We start from the raw sequence: 23,586 nt of genomic DNA, 5'->3' as shown, positions 1-23,586 counted from the left end.
CTGCTGCTGCTGCTGTGACGTTGCTGCGTGTGAAGGAGCAAGCATGCCCACAGCACCACCGCTCCGGCTTGCAATCAGTCCCTGCGGAACCTCAGATGAGGCAGGGGATGGGAGGGAGCGGAGAAGGAGAGGAGGGGAGATAAGTCAGGCTGGAAGATGGAGGATTGATTCTTACAGTAACAGGGAAATCAGGAAGGTAGCATGAGGAGAAATGAAAAGACTAAAGCCCGTGCCATGAAATAGAACGGCAGCATTTTATTCTGTGATGAGCTTGGGTTTCAGATGCTGTGTAGTTGCAAGCTGTCTGATCTCTTCTCCTGGCTTTGCAAAGGAAAGCAAAAGGAACTGCAGTGCTATGTCCCTACCGTTGATAATGGCTGCTAGAACCCTTGGAGCTAAGATGCTCATCTGCAAAGAAATGCACAGGCAGAGGAGGGGGATGGGAGGACTCCTAACTGAGAGATCTGGAAAACTACAAGAAGCTTCTTGAAGCTTCTTTTACATTTCTGTAGCGTCTTTTGCTTGAGAGCTTCATCAACATTATCTGTGCTGTATCCCTGAAAGGCAGTCCCCCTGGGGTGAGATGCAACCACCAGCACCTCCCCTGGTACCAAACACACCTGGCAGAGGCAGGATGTCTTGCAGTCCCTGCTGTCACAGGGAGACTCAAATCAAGGTCCCAGCAACTAGTAACTACAGCTTGTGATAAAAACACTGCCTGTAACCTGGGCTAAATCCCAGCATGTCCACCAAGCAATTCACAAGAGATCTTCCTTCTGAAACAAGGGATCACCCCCTGCAAAAGATCAGGTTCTTTGCTATCGCAGGGCCATGTGAAAGGATTTTTCCATCACCCCCCTTTCACCAGAGGCAATTGCAACCTGCTCCACAGGCAAGCCAGTGCTGCTCCTGACAGTGTGTGGCTGATTCTGTTTTTCTGCCACAGTCTGGGCAGAAAGAAATTGTAACCAAGAAAGCTCTCCAAACCAAATGGTAGTTTAGAAAGCCAACATTGGTTTATTGCAGCACTGGGGGCATGGGGGATTTTTCCTCCTACCATGCACACCAAGCTGCTCCAGGGTACACATTATATACAACAGAGTAGTTGTATATTCATAGTGTGTTACATATGCATTGTCATTCAAGCACAGGATTAGTTACAAGTTTCTCACTTCTAATGCAAATTAGTGTGCATCCTCTGATAGCACTGCTGAAGCTCTTTACTAACTATGTATGGACCTCAAGAGGGGGTTTCCCCTCTTTTGGGGGGGGTGCTATTGGAGTCAGAGGTTGCCATCTCCCACTGCCGCAATCGCTTTTGCACTACTTTCAACTAATTTTCTGTTGATGTCAGTGGATTGTAACACCTTATCAGCTTGTCTCCTCTTGCCAGAACTTTCCTCACTTGAAGGCTTCTTTCTGCATAACTTAGGTAATGGTGTTCTTTTCACCATTTGTTCTTTGTTTTCCATCCTTCCCAAAACTGACTCCCTTGATTAAAAGTCCTTTCATTCATCACTTTTTAACAACTTTATAAGAGAGTCAGCTTGACTCAAAACTGTGCACAGGTTTGTTTAACATATAGTTAAACACTAAATCAGTTTGGTAATTTAGGAGTTCAGACAACAGGACCACCCACATTACTGCACTTCGCCACCGCCCTGAGCTGAGCTAAGCAGAGCTCAGAAAATGGAGTGGCCACGTCAGAAAAAGCAACCCCTATGAGCCCACACCAAACCCCATCTCCTAACCCAAGGCTCCATGGAGAGCAGGTAAGTCAAAGAAGAGGTAAAAATGTCACACAGACACACGGCTCAAAGAAATTAAGAACTGTCACACACTCCAGTACTTTTTGCTCCATGATGTACCCAAAGCAGCAACCAAACAAAACAAGCCCAGACAACATAACACTTCGCAGAAGCTTTTGCCTCTACAGAGGTCAACATAGAAAGCTATGACAGCAAATGTTGAGTCATTACTGGAAGTGGCTGCCAATTGTCTTGGACCCCAGACCACCCAAAATCTTTAAAACACCTCTTCAGGTAACATTCAAACTGCATTTCTGACTGAAAAACCAGTGGCTGGTGGGTGGCTCCCACCAAGGGCTCCCCCCAGTGCAGACAGATCCTTCCAACCAGAACACACCTCGCGCTGGCTGTGGGCTGTGCAGCCCCTTCACACTGGAGCCAGCACTGCAGACGGCTCTGCTGCTCACCTCCAAACACTGGGAATGATCTGCCAGCCCGTCCCAAAGCTCAGGGTCCGCAGGTCCTTCCCGAGAGGCTGATGCACCTGCCCCATCTGTGGTACTTCACGCTCCCCAGCCCACCACTTGCCTTTCCTTGGATGCTGGAGACCTGCACCACCACCTGGTCCCGTTCAAGCAGCAGGGATGAGCTCCAGGGAGGATGCAGGAGCGAGAGACCTACCTCCACGCCTGGCCATTACAGCAAGCAGAATGCTAGTCCTAGTGGTTTCTGCTCCACCCAAGCTGCAGTAAATGAGACTATTTACTGTACTCCCATTAGCGTGCAGCCCCCGGACCCCCGCACAGCCAGTCCCATTGTATTATCAGTGTTAATTAAGGCAGGCTCAAGCAGCCATCTCGGGCCCCTTCAGCTGGGACAGTCAGGGAGCAGCAGCGAGGAAGGAGACAGTCTCAGCTGCAGAGCTCTGTGCAGAACAAGGAGCGTTTGTTACCCAGGAGACTCATTCCCACAGCAGAGAGGAGAATGGAAACTATTTCCATGCCCTCCCCAGCCCTCCACGAGCATTGCCAATGCTGACGCCAGGAGGTATAAATGCTGGCAGGCTGAGTGCTTGCCTGCATCCTTGTCCCTGCCACAGGACACTGGCATTAACCAATTCACTGACAGCAATGTCTGCCTTGGGTAACAGACATGCACACCAGAGCAGATGGAGTCAGGGGGCTGTTTTGTTAAAAATCAGATAGAGCAATGCAGCAGATAAGGGGCTCCCTGAGAAACCCACCTATTTACATATCTCTTCCCAACATCAACATTTGTATCCTCCTCCCCAAAACATGCTCAGCACCTTCCCACCACCCCACTTGCACCTCTGCAGCAAGCACCCCTTTGCTGCATCTCCCTACCGGGCTCCACCACACTCAGCACCAGCAGTAAAAACTGATGGGCTGCCCTAAAGCTTTGTAGGTACTAAGAGATTACAGGCACTAACGAGGAAGAAGAAAGCTGTCTCCTGGGGACTGTCTTCTAGGAGATGACTTCTCTTTGATCACAGAGATGAGTCGCATGGCTGATGCCACAGTCTCAGGCAAGGAGGGGAGGAGGCATACTGCAGGCTGCTGACTGCACTCCCTAGAGAAGCAAGGTGAGGGAGATGGAGGTGCCAGAACACGTCTGCTCCTACAGTAACAGGTGTTCCTGTTCTGCTTGGTCTGGAGAGGTAGGTATAGGTGCTTCCCACACACTGTGCAGGAGAAAATTGCTTATCATGCAATGTCAAGTCTAATTCCTCACAGGCATCCTGCATGTCAGGTGGGGCTTCTGATGTCTCACCTCCCTCTTGCTCCAAGGGTGTGAGAACTCAGTGCACATGTTCGCCCACCCATGAGCTCCACTAAGGAGGCACACCCTGTTCCCAGTGCCAGCCTGAAGCAGAGCTCACTGCTGTGGAGGAGCCCCATGTGCTGCACTCACACTGGACACCAGCCATGTGTGTGCCCAAGGCGCTTGCTGACAACAACCGGGACACAAATAGATCATTTAGGCAGAAAAAAAGCACAATACACTTCTGTCTTGGTCTCAGGCTCCTTCCTTCACATTCCAGGCAGGAATTGGCTGCTAAGGTCAGCATGCCCCCACCTACAAGAAGGAAGAAACCTTTCCACTTCCACTGCAGTTGTACAGCAAGGGCACCCACCAGCAGGCCAAGCCTCCCACCCATCTGCTGCATGCTCCAGTGACCAGTGAACTGGAAACAGCTCAGCCCCAGATCCCAACCAGCAGCCTGGGCTGCAGCTCACACTTCCAGCACTGGGCAGGAACAGGTCTTCAACCACCCCTCACCGTCAGGTGCGGTGCACAGTGCGACCACCCTCACAACATCCAGACCACCCCGGGGCTGGTGCCTCTACACTGCAGCTGACAGCTATGCTCCCAGCACAGGGAGCTGCCTGCCACCTCCTCCTAAAGGATGGGTGTTTTGACCTAACCCTCATTACTTTCACTGTGTTCTGCGCCTCTCAAGGAAACAGAAAGTGGTACAAGCAACAGCAAGCTCATTGCCACAGTGGGCAACCTGTGCCTTGCTATCTGCAGATGCCACAGCACGAGCCTCTGGCTCATCGTGACCCCATCTGCAGCATGCCCACAGGAGGGAGGGACATCTTCACTTTTTCCCACATGCTGGACCGACCACTCATGAACAAAGCAGGAGCAGCTCAGTGCCTTCCCACCTTGCTCACTCATTGCTTGTGGCACAAATCTGAATCCCCAAGACATGGCAACCCCATCCATCACTACTGAGGCCATTTCAGCAATGCCAGAGAGAGGGATGTTGGTCAGAGCTGAACTAAAAGCATGGTCCTGCTCAGCTGGAGCAAGGGGGACCAGAACACAGAGGCCAACTGGAAAGCAGGAGATGCTGAAAACTTCATAAAATCCTCCGAAAGGAAAACCAAAATAATTTCCCATCCCTGCAAGCCCTGCCCTTCAAGGTCAAACAACATTTCTCTCTCAAACACATAGAGATCAATACAGGCTGATCATTACCAACATGCGCTTGACGACTTTTCTATTTGGTGGAAACAAATACAGGAGCTTTTGAACGAGGGGTCAAAAATCCAAGCAGATTGATAAAAAGCACACATTAGCATAGTGGCAATGCCTGCCCTCAGTCCTTGCATTTCCCCAGGGGGTCAGCAACAACGGATCCCTACTGAGCCTGCCTTCCGAAAGGATCGGATGCCAGGCACTGGAGACTGGGGAGTTATGCCGGTTGCAGACACATTCACAACAGCAGGATTCAGAAGCACCACCACCCCACCCCACCCATGATCCTGCGCCAGCAAGTGCTGCCCACTGCCCAGAACATCAATACTGACTTCCTCAGGGCTAGTGACACAAGGCAGGAGTCACACCTCCAAGTAAGACAATAGCTTGAAAAGAGAAAGTTGGTTTTTTCCCCCAAATTTGAAATTTCTTGTTGCTTGCTAACGGCTTTCTAAAAGAATTAGTTCCCCAAATTAATTTCTTTGATGTTTTAAGAACATTCTCTGAATTTCCAGTTTATCTTTACCCATGCACAGCTCACCCCTATTCACTCATATTCCAAAAATGAGCTTTAACGTCAGCATTTATTCCGTCTGTGTTTAAAGTTATATCATCTGAGTTCTTTAATCACTTCACATTAGGCAGGCTCTCCATTTCTTTGATCATACCCATATCCCTTCTCTGCACCTGACCCAGTTTGCACACAGCCTTCAGAGAGCAACTGGAAATGTATGCGGTCTTCCAAGCAATGTCTCACCATGACTTAATATGCTAAAAATTCCCCATTTCTGCCTCAAGTATTTTGTCCAATGTGTCACGTTGGATGACATTTATCTTTTTCATGGCTGCAGTATACTAGATGCTCACAGTTGTCCTGGAGGTCACTGACAAACCCTGGGTTTTCCCCCATCTCACTTTCCCCAGTGAGCTCCCAGCTGGAGCTGAACTTTTTGCTCATTTCTCATGCACACAATCATACAATTTTGAACGATCCAATTCCCATTTGTATGATTCCTGAAGGACATGCAAGTTCTTCTTGCTGAATAACCCTGAACTCCCTGTGATGATGCTTCCTAGCTTTGTGTCTTTAGGAAATACCACTAGTAAAATTTTAAGGCTCCGAGTGTTACTTGAAGTATTAAATAACTTCCATTTCTAGACTTCTCTCCACTAACAACTTCTTTTCAGACAAGTAGTTCTTCTTTCAACATTCCTGTTATCTTCCTCTAGTCTGTTTACTGCTCCTTAGATCTCAAAGGGTATTATGGATAGAAGTCCACATGGGTTCAAGGGGAGGCAAGACAAGGACTTGAGAGAACCATTTCAGCTTACTAAACAGATAAAATATAACAGATGTAGCAAAATCCCCTGGAAAAAATCTTGGGATATGAGACCTGCTTGCCCTGCTCACCCTCCTCCCTCGCTGACCACCTGCAATCTATTTTTGGAAAAGTCATACTGGGCAAGGTGGTTCCTTCATCCCAGTCACTCTCTCGATTTCTACCTCCCTGTACTCAGGTCAAATGCTTCCTACAGCTAGCAGCTGATGCCTCACTGCCCAGGAACAGAGGCTTTCAAAAGCTCCATAAGAAGTCAAAACTACCAGATAGAGCTAGTGCTGGCAAGGCTTCCCACAGGGCTGGGCTGAGTTCCACGTACTTCTCCAATACTGAGACATCTACGGGAAAACCAAACCAAGCCCACAACAGCTGTCTCTCTCCAGGTCCCTTCCAGCCCAGGATTCCACTATATTCATAATCTTTTCCTAGGAAAGTGCTGCTATCAAAATTTTATACACTGGAGACTGGGGCAATAAGGAGATGTGAATCATTTGGAAGGTTGTGGGAAAAGGAGAACAGATCCTACAATCCCAGTGCCCATCTTCTAGCTATAATACTCAGTACTGCCCAAGCAAGAGCAGAAAGAACTTTTAGGCTGAGAGAAATCAGGACAAAAACAACAGAGCAGCTCCTGAATCATGCCTGAAGCCTCAGCTTCAATCTGATAAACCACGCTCATAAATCTGTACAGCAGACTGTGAATTAAAGCAAAGCCTGGATATAACTCATCCAGCCTGAGACTTCAGAGTGAAACAGGAGCTCAGCTCTCAGAGCAAACCTCCTTTTTCAAGCACTCACTCAAATATTGATGATATACTGAGTGGGAATATAAACTCTTCCACCAATCAAAGCCTTGGCAAAAGGAACTGAAAAGGTATCATTACAAAAAAGATACACCTTCTAATCTGGCAGTATTTGCTCTGAGCAACCCGTGGTAGCAGTGGATATTAAGGTGTTATTGGCTTCACTCCTATTAAAATCAGTTTTTAAAATGGGATCAATGCTGCCTCTACAGCACAATTTACCTAAACCATTAATTTCACCATAACTTAATACTCCCCTGCAGCCACGGCGAAAGCCTTGAGTTGCCACATTACCTACTATACTGCAGCTGGTGAATTTAGCAACCGCAGTTCTGCTGTATTCACCAGTTTGTATTCTGACCTCAAATAAAAATTACGTATTTCCAACTAAGCAGCTGAAAAGCCGCAGGGCTGAGCTGAATCTGCAGCCCAGAAATGGTTCACTATCTACATACTAAGTACAACCACAGATTGCTGTGTACACAGCATGCACTGTTCAAGGAAGGTGACTGCTTATAGTTCCCGTGATGTACACTGAAGTGACATTCCCTTCCCACTGCAGGGGCATTGCCTGGCTGACTCGAAGTGAGGGTGACTGCACTGCATATGAGCCTCAGCTCACGGAGACTGCAATGGAAGGGATGCAGCAGGAAAGGGGCAAGCAGAGGAGAAGAAAAACATCACTGTTGGACACACAAGAGGCCACATACAAGAATGGAAAAAGCTTCATGCCCTCCTGGTTCAGTACTGAGTGTCCTGGTTTTGGCTGGGGTGGAGTTAACATTCTTCTCAGTAGCTCATACCGCGCTGTGTCTTGGCTCTGATGTGAGAATGCCGGTAACACACTGATGTTTTTAGTTGTTGCTGGATAACACTTACACGAAGTCAAGGAGTTTTCCGTTTCTGGGAGGGGACACAGCGAGGACAGCCGAGCTGAACCAGCCAAAGGGGTGTTCCACACCATGGGGCGTCATGCTGGGTATATAAACCTGGGGGGTTGGCTGGGGCCTGGGGATCGTTGCTCGGGCACTGGCTGGGCATCAGTCAGCGGGTGCTGAGCAGCTGTACTGTGCATCACTTGTTCTGCTTTCTCCTTTTTCCTCTGGATTTTATCCTTTTCCCCACCTTTCCATTATCACTTGTTATTGTTATTATTGTCGTTGTACTTACATTTTTATTCAGCTTAAATTATTAAATTGTTCTTATCTCAGCCCTCGAGTTTTACATTCCTTTCCGACTCTCCTCCCCACCCCTCTGGGTGTGGGGAGCAAGCAAGCGGTTGTGTGATGCTTGGTTGCCAGCTGGGGTTAAACCACAACAGTCCTTTTTGTGGTGGCCCCGCACCACAACTAAAAGCATCAGTGTGCTATCAACATTGTTCTCACATCATAGCCAAAACACAGCACTGTACGAGCTACCAAGAAGAAAGTTAGCTCCATGCCAGCCAAAACCAGGACAGAGTCATAAATACTGCAGTTTTCCAAGGCAACAAGGAAAAGTGCTGCAGGTTTCGCACAGAAAGCCCACACTTGCCTCTCTGCGCATGCCACAGCACTGCCCTGCCATCACTGCTCAGGGCCACCGCAGAAGTCAAGCGGTGAGATCTCCCAACTCACCACAGAGTGAGTTCCCAACAGACGTCCCTGTTCTCAAGCTCTCCCACCTTTGCAACAAAGCCCAGCGAACACATAACCACCCGCTGAGTTATTAGAAACGTGCTATTAATTGTGGTTGTTTACACTGATTTTTTTTCTTAAGTTTCTCCATTTACCACTCAAACCAGACATGCAGTGCTGCTCTGCCAGTGTTACTTGCCCCAGCTGTCTGTTTCAACGGCAAATAAAGCAATGTCTAGACAGCTTGTGCTTCTGCAAAGCGCTCTGTCATTAAAAGAGGCTGTTGAAGGTACACTCAAAAACCACCTGCTAGCAGGAATGCCACAACACAGTATTGGCAGGCACAGGACTTCAGTGCCACCCAAGAGACTGTCTGTGCTCCTGAGCACCCACATCCCAGCAGGCACCAAGGAAAGCTGCAAAAGGGAAACAGGACCACTGAAAACTTCTGCTAAAAACCCTTTGTAACGCAGACTTGTAACTAACTCCTGGAGACCCTGTCCACCACTTGTGCATTTAACCTGCTGGCTCTCAGATGGAGTGGTTATTTTTTACTCTTCATCTGTGTTGTCTACAGTACTGATACTGTTAGCTGAAGGGATAAGGTCTATTCATAAACAGCAAATTGGCAAAAATTATAACCATTACCGTGACAGCTCACACACCACAGATTGCACATCCCCACCCATAATCATCATGCATGACCTGCTCATTCTGAAGGGATCTGTGGTTACCATAGATCACAGGCTGAACTTGGGTAATAGTGGCATTTTGCTTTGAAGCTGACAAACAGTATGTAGGGCTGTATGAATAGGCATGTCGTACGCAAGACGTGGAGTAATCCTAATCCCTCCTCTCTGCCCAACACACCTCATGGACATGTCCTACATGTACAAGCTGATGAGAGTTCAAAGAGAGCAAAACAGAGTAAATTGCAAAGCAAAAAGGTTAGTCGCTTGCAGAAAACTAGGGGGCACATAAAAGCTCTTCTTAAATGTATAAAAGGCTGCTGCCAAGAGCAAGTGAGTAAGCTGTTCTCCAAATCCCCAGCAACAGGAACAGGCTCCCTGAGGGGCAGCCAGGGGAGTTTAGGTTAGACATCAGGTATAACAGATAAAACTAGCTGTTCGTTATTCTACCAAAAAAGCAGAGCAGTCAGGAGATAAGACTGGTTTGCTTAATATTTTTGCATGGTCTTGTCTGCCTCAGCAGCTCTTTTCTTTACTTACTTAGAGGCGTGCATTCCTGTAATTTTAACAGGCTTTTACTGTCAGAAAGTGGAAACTATTTGGTTTTATGCCTCTGCCACTGAAGAAATGCCCATCTTACGGTCTTGGTCAACCCCATGTGCCATGGCATCAGGAGGCAGTGATAGAGGGAAGGGAATGGACTGCTAAGACGCAGGATGCAGCAGATAATGTTCCAATCACTGGGAGCTTCTGGAGGGATGAAACAAAGAAACAAGGAGTGGCATAGCTGAAGTCCACTATGCCTGGGTCAGGGAGATGTAATTATGGCTTCTGGAAGTCTTATTCTCATGTGATTTCTGTTTGACTCAGAGGAGCAGGAAGCCTCTAATGCAGGATTAAAAGCCGAGAGCAGCTTATTCTGTGAGGTAGAGTAGCTGGAGAAACAGAAACATGCTCCTGGAAAGACACATCAAATGTACAAGTACAGTCTGAGAGTGGAAATGCATCCCATGCCAGCTGATCTAGTAGCTAATCCACCCAGCTGTTGAAAACATACTCCAGGTGGTTTTTTTTCCTAAATGGAATATGCTTAGCGCCAGCTTTTAGCCAGTGGATTCATCCACCTTTCATCCACTGCAGTGAAGTGACTTTTTCTCACAAATTTGGTATTGTTGAAGATGATCCTTGACTAAGTTTTTCTCTAGTTATTATTAACTTCTTCCCATCTAATCGAGCAGGCTGTCCCAGATCATCGGTCAGCTGTACCTGATGTCTCCATGCCAAGTCAGCCCATGAATAAACAACCTTTTGGGTGTATGTGCCTATTGGTATGTGCTTAATTGGCACAAAGAGTCTAATCTGCAGCACGTAGCTGCTATGCTGCCAGCTGTACAAGTCTGCCTCCTCCAAAAGACATGTGGAACCGACAGGCAGCCATCCCATATGCAGGCAGGCACACAGAGCCAGAAATGGGAGGTACATGGCTGTCAACTGTGCACAAGAAGTTTACTGAGGCTGGAGGGATAAAGGGGATCCAGGTGTGGGAGGAAATCCTGCCATGCTCTTTAAAACAGAAAATAAAAGCTGGCAGACGCAAAGCCTGTGCACCAGCAGTGACACAGGCCACGAAGGCAAAGCAGGTCACAGGAGATGCCTGAGAAACATGCCAACCTTAGACTGTGTTGGACAGGCTGGGACAGGGCTCAGGCCCATGTGGAGCAGATGAAAGGGCTGGAGCACACTGCCCTACGGGGCTCCCCATGGAGACTCTGCACTTGAGGAGCTGCTGGAAACTGGTGTGGGGCTCTGGCGCTGCACAGAAGACTACTGATAAATGCCAAGCAAAGAGGTGCTTAGAGATTACAAACATGGTCATGTGTCCCCATGCACCCCAGACACATTCCAGTCTGGGAAACAAGAGCATGCCAGCGTGGAAAGAGCCTGAAAGGGCTCTCAGGAGCTCTGTAGTGTACGATGATACTCAGAGACTTGGCTCAGGACTAATAATAAGCAGCAGTGATGATGACTCAAGAGAGCAACTTTGTTGGCTGGACATGGGAGAGGAGCAGGAAGGAGCAGAGGAATGAACGAGCAGGAAGCCCCTGATGAAGGACTGATTGCCCAGAGCATGTTCCTGGAAAAACAGAAACATGCTTTTCATCTCCATGACGTTTTTCCATCTTGGGACAATTCTGAAGCCTGATTTCAATACATACTTAAGAAAACATCCCATCCTGTGCAGAAACCCAGCACGTGACTCTCAACACACAGCAAGGAAAAGAGAAGACCAGATAAATGGTGAGGTCGGGAAGAGGGCTAGTGAGGGCTCAGCATGTGAGATACAACAATCCAAGCCAGAAGACAAGCTGCTGCTCTGCTCTCAACTCATGCTCAGTGCAACAGCTGGAGAAAACTCTCAGTCGTGACCTTTTAACAGGACCTGCTCTCCATCTCTAGGAACACCTGCCAGAATTAGTAATCCCATATCAGAGGAGGTGAAGCATGGCGTGCCAAACAGCACTTGTGACCTTTTCAGCAATTTTTGCATGCCTGCTGTTTTCACAGAAACTTTCTGTATCAGCTTAAAATAAATCCATCCTTTCTGAAAGCAAAGTACTCAGAGACTGCAGAAGCATCTGGCCCTTCCTCTACAAAGCCAGAAATCAGCACGGGTGTTATCTGGGGATGCAAACGTGGAGGCCAAGGAACTATACAGGGGGATTAATGCTGCAGTCCTGAACCCAGCATCTGAAAGTGTGGTCTCCCCTGTCCATGACACTGCTGCTTTCGACTCTGAGCAAATACGTAAACCCAAGCACTTCCCCCACGTTTGCAGCTCTTCTCCTCTTCTGCATGCAAGGCTCCACATACTAAGCTTGTAACAGCACAGAGTGCTCCACTCCCACAGGGGGTAACTTATCCTACATCCCATATTAGACCAGGCGAGATAGAAGCCACATTATCTGTCTGCAGAAGGAGCATCTCTGTCTCCATATGGGGCTTCTTTGTGCATGAGCCCTCCAAGAAGCATTTCTGTGAGTTCTAGGTTCGATGCACTGAAGACAAGGACTCAGTGGGGTCTGCTGCTTTCCAGTGAGGTCTCTTGTTTCCCAGCACACAGCAGAGGCTGATGCTGCAGCAGCACGCAGACAGCCGAGTTGCATACCTAGCATAGGACTTGACCAACAACAGGCAAAATCTCAGGGAGCGTGGGTCCCGAGCAATCTCTGTAGTGTCGTCTGGTTTACAGTTACAGGCACCAAAACACATTTCACAGCATGAAAAGGGCAGGATTTTGGAATAACTTTTGTGTTTCTATGGATAGCAAGAATATCCTGAGTTGTAGCTGTTAATTTAACATACAGATTTAATATGCCTGCCCCAATTAAACTAATCTCCAGCTACCAGCCCTTGGGATAAACCTAGAACGCTGCATATGCCATTGCTACAGCCCAAGACTTTCTAGTGAAGCACCTACCTGTGGCCACCATCAGGGACCTGGCAGCAGCTAGATTAAATCCCAGGTTAACCCCTCCTGGAATGTCCTACCTCTCATCAGACCTAGCAATAATAACACACACAGGGAAAGCTCAGTAGCAAATAGCCTAATTAGAAGTGAAAGTCTCATATCCTCTTGGTAACCAGCACATCTGCTGCACCTGAGGGTCAGTGTCCTCTGTGGTCAGCAGGGCAGCAAGAAGGAGGAAAGCATGAGGAGCCCTGCCAGACTCCCTCCTGCTGCCCCCTCCCAAGGGTCCAAGGCTGCTCTCTATGGAAGATTCACAACACTTTGGCTAAAACAACGGCAGCATTTGGGCAGGGCTGGGTGTTATTTTTAACGCTTGCTCACATAACTCTTTGGATGAATCCTGGGAAGAGCTTGTCACCAAAATAGTATACTGTGGGCACTATTTATACACCCACTGGCAGCACAGCAGGACAGGCTGAGAAGGGAAAGCTAGAACACCCCCTTCCCTCCTCACAACAAGGGATACAGGGGGCCCTGAAACACGGTTTGTGGTTTGGGCTCACCCTCATAAGTAAACCATCACCTGCAGAAGGCCTGATATCCTTGTTTGTCCTGTTTAGAAGACTCTCATCCACATGGGAGGCAAGCCCAGGTACAACAAGCCTGGGGAAGATGGATGGCTGTGTGTACAGGGGCAGGTGCATGCCAGCTGCTATGAACTAAAAAGAGAACAGCTGTGCCTAAACACCAGCGAGGTCAGAAAACAGTGCTGCTCCCCTCCTAATTATCCATCCTTGGCTAGTACAGGGAAGTCCAGCAGTAGTAGGGTTTCTTGGTCATCATGACTATCATGGTTTAATGCCAGACAGCGACTAAGTACCACATAGCTGCTTGCTCACTCCCCTCCCCCCACCACAGGATGGGGAGGAGAACTGGGAAAAAGATAAAACTGGAGGGTTGAGATCTGAACAACTTAATAATTGAAAAGGAGAGAGAAGGGGAGAGGAAAAAAATCGAAAGGGATGGGAAAAGTCCGAAGTGATGCACAATACAGTTGCTCACCGTTTGCTGACTGAAGCCCAGCCAGTCCCCAAGCACCAATCCACAGGCCCCAGCCAACAACCCCCAGTCCCTTCATAACCCTTTTGAGACTGTTCAGGGAAAGAGGGCTCTTCCTCTGTCTCATATTCTGTGGTAAAAATAAATTTTATTTTATTTTTTAAATTTTAAATTTTAAATTTTAAATAAAAGACCATATTTTATATATATAAATATTAAAAAAATTTAAAAAAATATTAAAAATAAAGCCATTTTCATCCTTACTGAACTTCCTTCATTTTTGTTTTCCATGAGTTTTTTTCTCCCTCCCCCTTTCTCCCAAGGCACACTCAGACTGCTCTCTGCTTTCATGTCTCCTAGAGAAGCAGGTGACATGACCTGTAGAATATGCACAGGATGCTGTGTGTGAACTGAGAAGACAGATGGGCTCTGGAGCAGCAGCACACCATCCTGCAGTAGAAAGGGAGCCAGAGTCTGAGTTTCCAGTGTGTAGGTAAAAAGCAAATGCATATATGCATTTATTTTCCATGCAATAGAGGCTACAGCCTGATCAGCATGCCGACTGCTCATTAGAGCTAAAGAACAATGCAAAATAAAGCTGCATACACAGTGCTAATTGAAGCATGCTCTCCAGGCAGGGGCAGGGTTGGCTGCCACCTTACATTTAGCAGAATAAATGGAATGGATCTGCTCCTACCTTGCCAGATGCAATCTCCCCAGATCATGGCCTCCGCTCACTGCAGCATGAAGCTGGGGGCAGCAGCAACAGCATGAGAGCAGCAGGACAAATACAGCACGCAAAGCCTGTAGTAAACCAAAGCAAACCCAGCTTGTGCCCGTGTTGGCTCAGGGATCAGCGAGCTGTGCTGCGGGGCGTCTCTGCAGGCTGCTCCCCCGTTGCTGCAGGATGGCGGGCGACAGGCTACATGACAAGGCACTTCTTCCAGATGGGAGCTGGCTGAGGGATTCCTCTCGCTGCCAGGCACCTGCCTCTCCTTGGGCACAGCAGTGCCAGGGTGCCAGTCTCACTCACAGAACATGTGGGCAGGACAGAAAAGCGAGGGCTGCGGGCTGCTGGCAATGCAAGGGCCAGATCGCTCATGAAAGCCCCAGTATAAACACAGATGCACTGTCGAGAGGACTACGGCAGAAATGCAGCTCGTGTTACAAAGAGCCATTTACAGCAAGCTCAGAAAGAAGCCAGCAAGATGAGGCTGTGCAGGCTGGCTCCATGGACTGACTGCTCAGGCAGGGGGTGGGAGGGCAGCTGCCTGCGAGGGGAAGCCCTGGGGTGAAGTGACCACTAACGAGGGGAGACCCCCCCCAACTCCACACTCTCCAGCAGCTCCTACAATGCCATACAGAGCACCTGCTGGCAGGAATGCAAACGTAAGCAATTTGGTAGCCTATGCCCCACTTGGGGTGGCCCCAGCCCCACAGCTGTGCTGGTGCTACAGAAGCCCATCATGCCCGGGAGAAAGGCTGATCTGAGCGTTGCTTCATCCGTGAGTGGGATCGGCTGATGGTGAAGGAGCCCATTCCTCTTGTCCAGGCCCTCTCCCCATGCTCAGGGGCTCCACATCATTGGGACTTGGAAAGAGAGACTCCTTCTGTCTCCCATGTGCCTTTGGCACTTCCTGCTAGGATTCTTCCTTCCCTGACATTTCAGGATAACTTCTGAGCTGTACTGGAACTGGACTTGATGGCAGATAAGGAAGATGGGGGATAGGGACTAGCTTGGCAAGGAAGCAATGTGTCCAAGGGTCTGGAGGCTTTCCCTCCCCTGTGCCCGCAACTGGAACCAGCAGTACGGGGTTTTTGCAACTTCCAGCTACTGCCTATTAAACAAGCACTGGAAAACCTCAGCAAGAGGCCGAGAAGGCGCTGTTTCAGGATGCGTATCACAGCAGGCTTAGCCTATTTTCAGTAAGCCCAGAGCCAGACAGGCATATAGCTTATGATCTCTGGGTGCAACTGGTGACAAAGAACAGGGAGCCCATGTAGTTCTGAAGCAACTAAAGTCTGTTCTGTAGTGGCTGGGGGGACCTCCTTTGAAAAAGTATTTCCTAGCCTCAATAGAAAAAGTTTGGAAACAGTTGACTTAGGCCAATTGCATCAGTGCGTGCTGTTAAAAAACTAGCTTCAAGGACAGCACAGGGACCCCAGAGTAATAGCTGTATGTCCTGGTGATACCCACCAGAAAGGTGAAGCCAGCCAGGGATTACGCCAGGCTGAAATGCTGCCTGCTGATGAATGCAGCCAGGTTGTATTCTCTATTGTTTCCCCCCTCCAGCAAAGTGCTGGTACGGACACTACATCTCCACCCAACTGAGAAAGCAGGGTTATTTGAGTTAAAACTTGCAGTTCCTGCAGACCCTGATACCCTTCCCCTGGACTGGCAGTGCCTGCGACAAGGAAAGTGCTTTATGCTTTCGGCCTCCGTGGTGCAGGGGGTCTCCACTGCAGCCCAGCCCAGCTGACCTGGGGATGAAATTAATGCTCCTGGCAATGAGCTACCCTTGCACATGACAAAAAGGGAAAACTTCCCAATGTAACAGCAGTGACTCTGGTCCCAGGTGGAGCTCCCCAGGTCTGTCTGGGACAAAACAGAGCCATGGCTTCATCACCAAGCGTTCACCAACATGGACAAGAGGGCTCCAGAGAGGGGGCTGCGTCTGCAAACATGATGAGCCTTCATGACTTACTCCTGCTGCAGTGGGCTTGCAGGGCAAGGTTTTGGTGGCGGGGGGCACAGGGGCGGCCTCTGTGAGAAGCTTCCAGAAGCTGCCCCCGTGCCCGGCGCAGCCCGTGCCAGCCGGCTCCGAGCCGGGCCCGGTGCTGGGCAAGGCCGAGCCCGTCAGTGCCGGTGGCAGCCGCAGGGATCGTGTATTTCAGACCGTGTATTGAAGTGCGACCGAGCCCAGCAGCCCCGCGGCCCCCGGGCCGGGGCAGGGGGAGGCCGGGGGGCTCCAGGCGCCGCAGCAGCGGCTCCCCCAGCCCGCGGGGCGGCCCCCGGCGGGGCGGGCCGTGCCCCCAGCCCGCGGAGCCCCCGGGGGAGCAGCTCCCCCCCCGCAGCCCGGGCAGGGCCCCCCCCGGGGCAGGGGGTGCCCGCAGGGGGCTGTGACCCGCGGGCGGCGGCGCTGGAGCAGCTCCGGGCAGGGCCCGCGGCCCCGCGGGGAGAGGAGCCCGGGCCGGGCCGGGCTGGGGCAGGGCCGGTGCCCCCGCGGGGGGCCGGGCCGGGCCGGGCTGGGCCCGAGGGGCTGCGCCCGCGGGGGGCCGGGCCGGGCCGGGCCGGGCGTGAAGAGCCGCAGCCCGTGGGAAGGACCCACGGCGGAGAAGGTCGTGGAACTGCTGCCGTGGGCTGGAGCCCGGGCTGGAGCGGGGGCAGAGTGAGGAGCCCCGTCCCCGAGGGGGAAGGAGCGGCAGGGACAGTGGGTGAGGGACTGACCCAGCCCCCATCGCCCAGCCCCCTGCACCGCTTGCTCGGGGTGTTTTCTGATCTGGGTGGTAATGAACTAAACTGATTTCCCCAAGTCGAGCCTGCTTTGCCCTGACTGTAACTGCAGAGTGACCTTCGCCTTACCTCGACCCACAAGCCTTTTGTTGTATTTTCTCTCCCGTGTGGCTGCGGAGGGGAGCGATGAGCGGCTGGGGTGGGCACTTGGCCTCCAGCCAGGGTCACCCCACCCCACCTGAACGGTGACCAGGACAGGTGTCTCCTGCAGTGAAGGTACTATACTGACACATATAAGCAACACAACACTGAATCCATTATATCTACCAAGTTGCTTCTGCAGCCAAGCTGGTCTTAGCCAGGGAATGGCTGAACACCAGATGATCCCAAAGGGTTTAAAAACCATTCACAACAACCCAGGCTCAAACGAGGCAGTTGAGAGTATTTAGATCAAGGCTGCCCACCACATCTGCAGCAACAGGAATCCTGTCAAGGCACAAGTGACAGCCCTGCAGCACCCACAGCCTCCCAGGAGCACAAGCATTGACCTTGACTGGGGAACCCTGTCTCCAAGTTCTCCCCTGCACTTTCTGACCACACCTGGAGAGATGGAGGAAAGTGCTACCTACAGAAAATGGGGTTTAGCAATCTGTACAGCTGGGCCTTGTTTCAGTTTGGGAGCTGCTTTTCCCTACCAGCCTTTCTCCACCTCAGTCAGACCCACTGCCCACGTTCCATCGTTTGCTGGAGGAATCCAGCCATTACAGGAGAGGATGGGCACAGTCGGCACCACTTCACAGGGCTTTACTTGTCCAGCTCAGCTACATAAAACTTCCAGCACACCACCTCAGTTTCCCCCCACCCCGTGACATAAGGATCACGACACTTACCAAGTCACTGCAGATGTTGTGAAGTTAACTTCGTTATGGGGTGCTGGCAGTCTGTACACAGTAACGAGCATTCTGTGACACTCTTTTTCCACCCATAAAGCAGGCAGTCCTGGTGGCTTTCCCAGGTGTACAAGCTACTGCACACAGCTTTCTTCTCCCTCACCACAGCAGGTAGGCTGCAAAGACAGGGATCCCTATTACCCCCCAAATCTGGAGCTTTGATCCCTCTACCAGCTGTGTCCAGGCCATCTGCCAGGCAGGAATGCGATGCACCAAGCCCAGCCTCAGCCGAGCTGTCAAGGCAGCGGAAGGGCTGGGGCTGCACTGCTCTGGAATTCCAGCAACGCACAAACGCCCTGTCAGCCTGCACCAGGAATGACTCCTCCCTGCCCTGGACCAGGCTGAATCACTGGAAATACCAAAACAACGATGAGGTCACGTTCCCAGAGCAAGGAACTGCAGCCAGATATAGCTGCATGGAGAAACGTGCTAAAAAGGGACACAGTGCACAGGCTAGAGGCTCCGGCAGACAGGCACCCCGGGTATTTGTCTTGTTTAAAAACAGCTTGAGGCTGCCAGGAGAGGTTTTTTTTCTCTGCAGGGAGCAGCGAACTGGGGAGCACAACAGGGGCTTTAAACCCTTTATACATCCCATTGACAGAGACACAATTAGTGCTCGTGAGAGTATAGATTTGGATTCAAGGAATGAGGCAGACGTACAATTAGGATTGGATTCTGAATCCAGTGCTCCCAAAATCTCTCTGTGATAACATGTGCAGGCGTAAGCAGTGAAGAATCCCCCTGCAGCAAGGTGAATGGCAGACAAAAATCATATGCCCGTTACTGTCTGGTTGCCTTTGCTACAGCCTCCCAGCTTCTACAAAAAATCCCAATGGTAAGTTTTCAATGGGGTGAGCAGCAAGTAACAGTGGCTCCTATTGCTCCTAAAATGAGGATCTGAGGCACTCAATTATCAGCAAATAGGCTTTCCAAGGCAGTGCAGTTCCAGCTTTTCCCAGTCCTCAGTGGAGAGAGACTGGAGACATTTTGCTAGACTGTGAAGGAAATTGCTACACAGGACTTGGAAAGGATAGAGGATCACAATAGAATTTGCAATAGCCTGCTCTTTCCCCCCTCCGTAGGAGAAATTTGGATGGCTAACAATAATACCCACACTTATTTGAAGAAGATGCTCTAAGATTCCAGATTTTGTTCCATCAGGACATAAACCAGATCCTAATCAGAAGCCAAGGGGGAGCAAAGAGGAGCAGATAGCTAACGCCAGGCATCTCACGTGGCTGGCTGGGCAGCAGTCATTGAGCTGGCAGACTTCGCAACAACCACAGCAGCCTCTGGCACACTGAGCTGGTGGGCTGTGTCTGCACCAGTCCCTTTCTCCTGCAAGTGCTTTCAGATTTGCTAATAAAGATATAAGAAAATTTGTGGTGGTCTGTGCGAGAGCCATTAGACCAGAAGTGCTCAAAACCAAATCAGTTCATTTTCTCCCCACAGTTTCAGTGCATTCTGGTAACAGGAACCACCACAGTGGGTCACACCAAGAATTCTTCTGGTCTATTGCTGTACCCTTGGCATTTTGGCACCATCGTATACGTATCACAGAGTACAGAGTGAGCTCTCCTGAGGCTACACTCTTCCATCCTGCAATAATTAGCAGGCAAGGAGGTCACACTCTAGAGCTGGAGGCTTCACACTGGCCACCACGTTTAATAGCCGCTGAAACACATCCGTGCCACTGAAGTGTCTGATTCCTCTTGGAATCTGTGTGTATTTTCAGCCTTCATGCCATCTCATAGCAACATGTTCTGCAAATCAGCTGTGTTGAAAAAAGACTTCCTTGACCTCCCGCCTAATAAATAATTTTGCTGTATGTGCTTCCTCTGTGCTCTAAGAAATAGCAAAGTTGAGTAACATCATTCCTTATTCAACTTCTCCCTACTGTACAGTATTTTATAGGCCACTATTATTTCCTACTGTTGTCTACTTTTCCTTGTTTAATTTTTCTTCCTACAGAAGCTATCCCAGTCCCATAATCACCCTTGTTCCCCTTTTCTATACCATGTCCAGGCCTAAGTCACTCTTTTTGAGAGAGAGTGACCAGACTGTTACGTGGTACTCAAGATGCAGGCACAACATGACTATATACCTAAATACACAAGAATATATACCGGTACTTTTCCATTTATTCTTATTTCCAGTATGAGGTCTGCCTTTTTGGCTACAGCTGACCATTGAGCTAATGAGCTCTGGTAACGATCCACAGTGACTCCAAAGGGCTTCTTGTGGGCAGTGAGAAACTGTTCACAAATCACCGTTACATGTGACATTTATCAGTGTGGAATTCCATTTGCTGTTTTGTCGTGCTCACAGTTTTGCAGGATACTCCTGTAATTCTTCAAGTGGTTTTCAAACTGACCACCCTGACTAACTTCAAATCATCAGAAAATTATAGTTGTCACTCCATCGTCCAAACCATCACTAGATGAGCTGTACAGCATCTGTTCCATAAAGATCCCTGCGGGACCCAGGCACTGCAGGTACCAGAGCTTTCATGCATTGCAAAGCATGGCATTTGACAAGGAGTGGTCTAAGCACAGTGACCAGCAATGCTGCATCTCAGTGAGATATCCCACCATGTCCTGATGCAAGGAGCTGTGGAGCTCTAATCATCGTGGTCTGCACCTGAACTTGTGCTGACACAGGGCCATGCACAGGTAGACACCTGTACCATATAATCCACAAGGCTTTGCTGGGCACAGTCTCAATGCTGTGTATGTGGTAGCACAACACAACTGTAGTGCAGCAGTAGGATGGCCACACTCCACATTCCATTGCTGGGATGTGATTAGCAGCACACCAAATTTGTGCTCACACACCACCATCTGACATGGCACTCATGGAGGATGCTGCTGTAGTTTGAACCAGCCATTGTGAAATCAGCCAGAAAGAAGTTCTTCTTGTGAAGGATGTAAGCAAGCTTCCCAAGAGACACCACGACCATAGTGCATAGTTTTCTGCAAAGCAGTTGAACTAGTAGAGAGGCTGTAAGCATCCTAAGGCAGTGTCCTTCAACAGCACCCTTTACAGGTTGTGCCAGACAGATGCTGATATCAGCAGAACATTTGTGACAGCAGCCCAAGAGCTGTCCATGGAGAGACTGTTCAGACAGGAGGACACTGTGACCCGTTCTCATTGCTCCTGGTCCCCGGCAATGTGGTTAGCACAACTAATGCCATTTTACGAGGCAAACAGCCATTCTCTGTGACTGAGTAGGTCACACATCCCTTTCCTCCCCCTCACTACCAGGCCCTGAAGGTCCTGTGCACCAAGCAGACAAACCAAACAGTATTTTTCTTCCCCTCCCTACTGGCGTCAACATTTCCAGGCATCAGGAACCTTTAATAGTAACTATGATTTAGTGCCATCATCATTCTGCCAAGGATCCCTAAAAGAAGTGTCAGTGCCAGGTGACAGACACACGCTCTCATCCACAGCTCCACTTAGGACTTGGTCAGAAGTGCAGAGCCCAGGGCGAGGCTTAAAGGCTACAAAGATACTCAGCAAATACCCACCCTACGCACAACAGATGTGAATTGTGGAAACCAGTATTGCCAGGCCAGGCAACCACACACAAGAATAAGAAGAGGAGAGGGAGAATCTGTGGCCTTCAAATAAGCAGCAGATATCACAAATAAAACTCCAACCAGGATGGATTTCACGTTCCAGAATCAGACAAACAAGAGATCTATAGTCAATAAACCTCAGAAAAAACCCCGCTGTGTGTCCAGGGCATTGATGAAGAAGTGGGAATTAAGTGTTCAGCGGAAAGCAGATTGAGTAAGGCCAAGCAGAACTGAGGGAACCAGCCTCCCCTGTTACCCTCCTGGAGGGACACAGCAAGCTAAAAATCTCCTACCAGCTAAGTTTACCCTGAAGCACTCCAAGTTGAGCTGGCAAACCAGCAGGAACTGCGTCTGGCCCAGCTTCAGCAGAGCTCACCACAGGGAAGAGCACCAGGCAGCTACAAGTACACACAGTATCTTCATTTCATTTATTGACAGAGCTCAAGCATACCCTTGCACACAGCAGCTTGATGGTGTGGGGAAGGGTAAAGGAGCACCTCATTTATCCTTCATCCTTTTCATGCAAAATATTGCCTGCAATCCCGGAGAAAAGACTGAAAGGAGGTTTCAGTGAACCATAATCCCTATGTAACAGCCTGGCCTGGGATGCTGCATTCTCCAGCTCGCATAAAAAGAGAACATATGTGTTCCTGCACATTGCCTATCGAACACTGCCCCATCAACAGCTCCACCGACCCATGCAAAAGGCAAGACAACCAAGCCACTGAGCAGAGAAAACTCAGGATACCAGGCATCCTGCACAGGAAAAAGTGTCAGACAGCATCTGCTGCCACAGCAAAAACTGAACCAGAAGCAGAACTGCAGGCAGAATACTAGGCAACCATAAACCAGGCTTGCATCTTTTGAATAGTCTATGTTCCCTTATTCACAGCCTGAAGGTTTTTGAGGGATGATTGCCAGGAGGTAAGGAAGCCTCTGAAGCAGCTGCTCTAGGTGTTGCTATCTAAGCCCAAAGGATGCAAACCCAATGCTGCCAGTGAAAGGTCACTGGACTGGAACCTGGCCCAGCAGCTTCTATGAAGCACATGAACTAGGAGACTTTCAGACTACAATTTTTCAACATGACAGTACAAATTAGTTTTCTAAATACAGACCTGTACTCTACATGGAATGAATGGCCTGGCTGCCTGCAGGGCTGATGAAGGGTAACACTCTTCTCCAGATGACACAAAAGACCAGTTTAAAATTCAGGGCAGCTACTGACTCTCTGAGTCACCTTGGTCTGCATGCTTCAGGTCCTAGCTCCCTGCTGAACGAGAAGATACTGATTCTTCCTGCCTCTCAGGGGAGGGAGAATGCAATACAGCTTAAAAGATCCCAGGATCTCTGCCATAAATCCCAAAGTTAAGGGAGGCAAAAGGCATCGTTCATTACATACAAAAACCAGGCTTCTTTTATTAAGTGCCTGATATGGATGTGGAAGCAGGATGCAGTCAGTAACAAAAACATTGGCCTTCCCTTGAGACACAACACTCAGATCGGACTGCACTTTGTGTGCAGGGTGGTGCACGGGCCTGGAGACAGCACCCATAGGTCTGCCCCAGCCTTGCATTCAGGTCTGGGAATAGCTGCCCCCGCAGTGCAAACAAGCGATTCAGCTGCACAGCCCCGCCAGGGCACAGACAGCTCCCCTGGAGCCAGGCACGACGCTTCCAGAGAACCTACAAAAAGCCAGTGGTTGGATCATCTGTTTTCCTAATTCAGAGGAAGCCTGGCCCTGCTCCGATTTCCTGCAACATCTCTTGGTGTCGGGGCGGGGGGGGGGGGCGCTGGAAAAAGCCAGATCCATTTATAGCTGAAGTCTGGCAGAGGGCTCAGCGCTGGGAGCTGACAGCTCAGTACAGCCAGCT

General features: G+C 49.7%; 1 protein-coding gene across 13 annotated transcripts in view; it reads right to left on the bottom strand.

Annotated features, from left to right (window-relative positions):
• RUSC2 (RUN and SH3 domain containing 2) overlaps positions 1-23,586 on the bottom strand; it is a 62,874-nt gene that overhangs the window by 37,141 nt on the left and 2,147 nt on the right. For 5 of the 13 annotated variants that reach the window (XM_080371416.1, XM_080371414.1, XM_080371418.1 and 2 more), the window contains exon 2: positions 18,075-23,397. The exons of 2 other annotated variants lie outside the window; for them this stretch is intronic. The gene's annotated coding sequence lies outside the window, so the exon portion shown is untranslated. Of the gene's footprint in view, positions 1-2,215; positions 2,444-17,313; positions 17,450-18,074; positions 23,398-23,586 lie in introns of those variants that run through there. 6 more of the 13 variants (XM_080371421.1, XM_080371420.1, XM_080371422.1 and 3 more) reach the window with 5 other exon arrangements.

Source organism: Falco punctatus, assembly GCF_963210335.1.
Source record: "Falco punctatus genome assembly, chromosome: Z".
NCBI lineage: Eukaryota > Metazoa > Chordata > Aves > Falconiformes > Falconidae > Falco > Falco punctatus.
The sequence above is the reverse complement of the archived record's forward strand: the minus strand, read 5'-3'. Positions and strand labels throughout refer to the sequence as shown.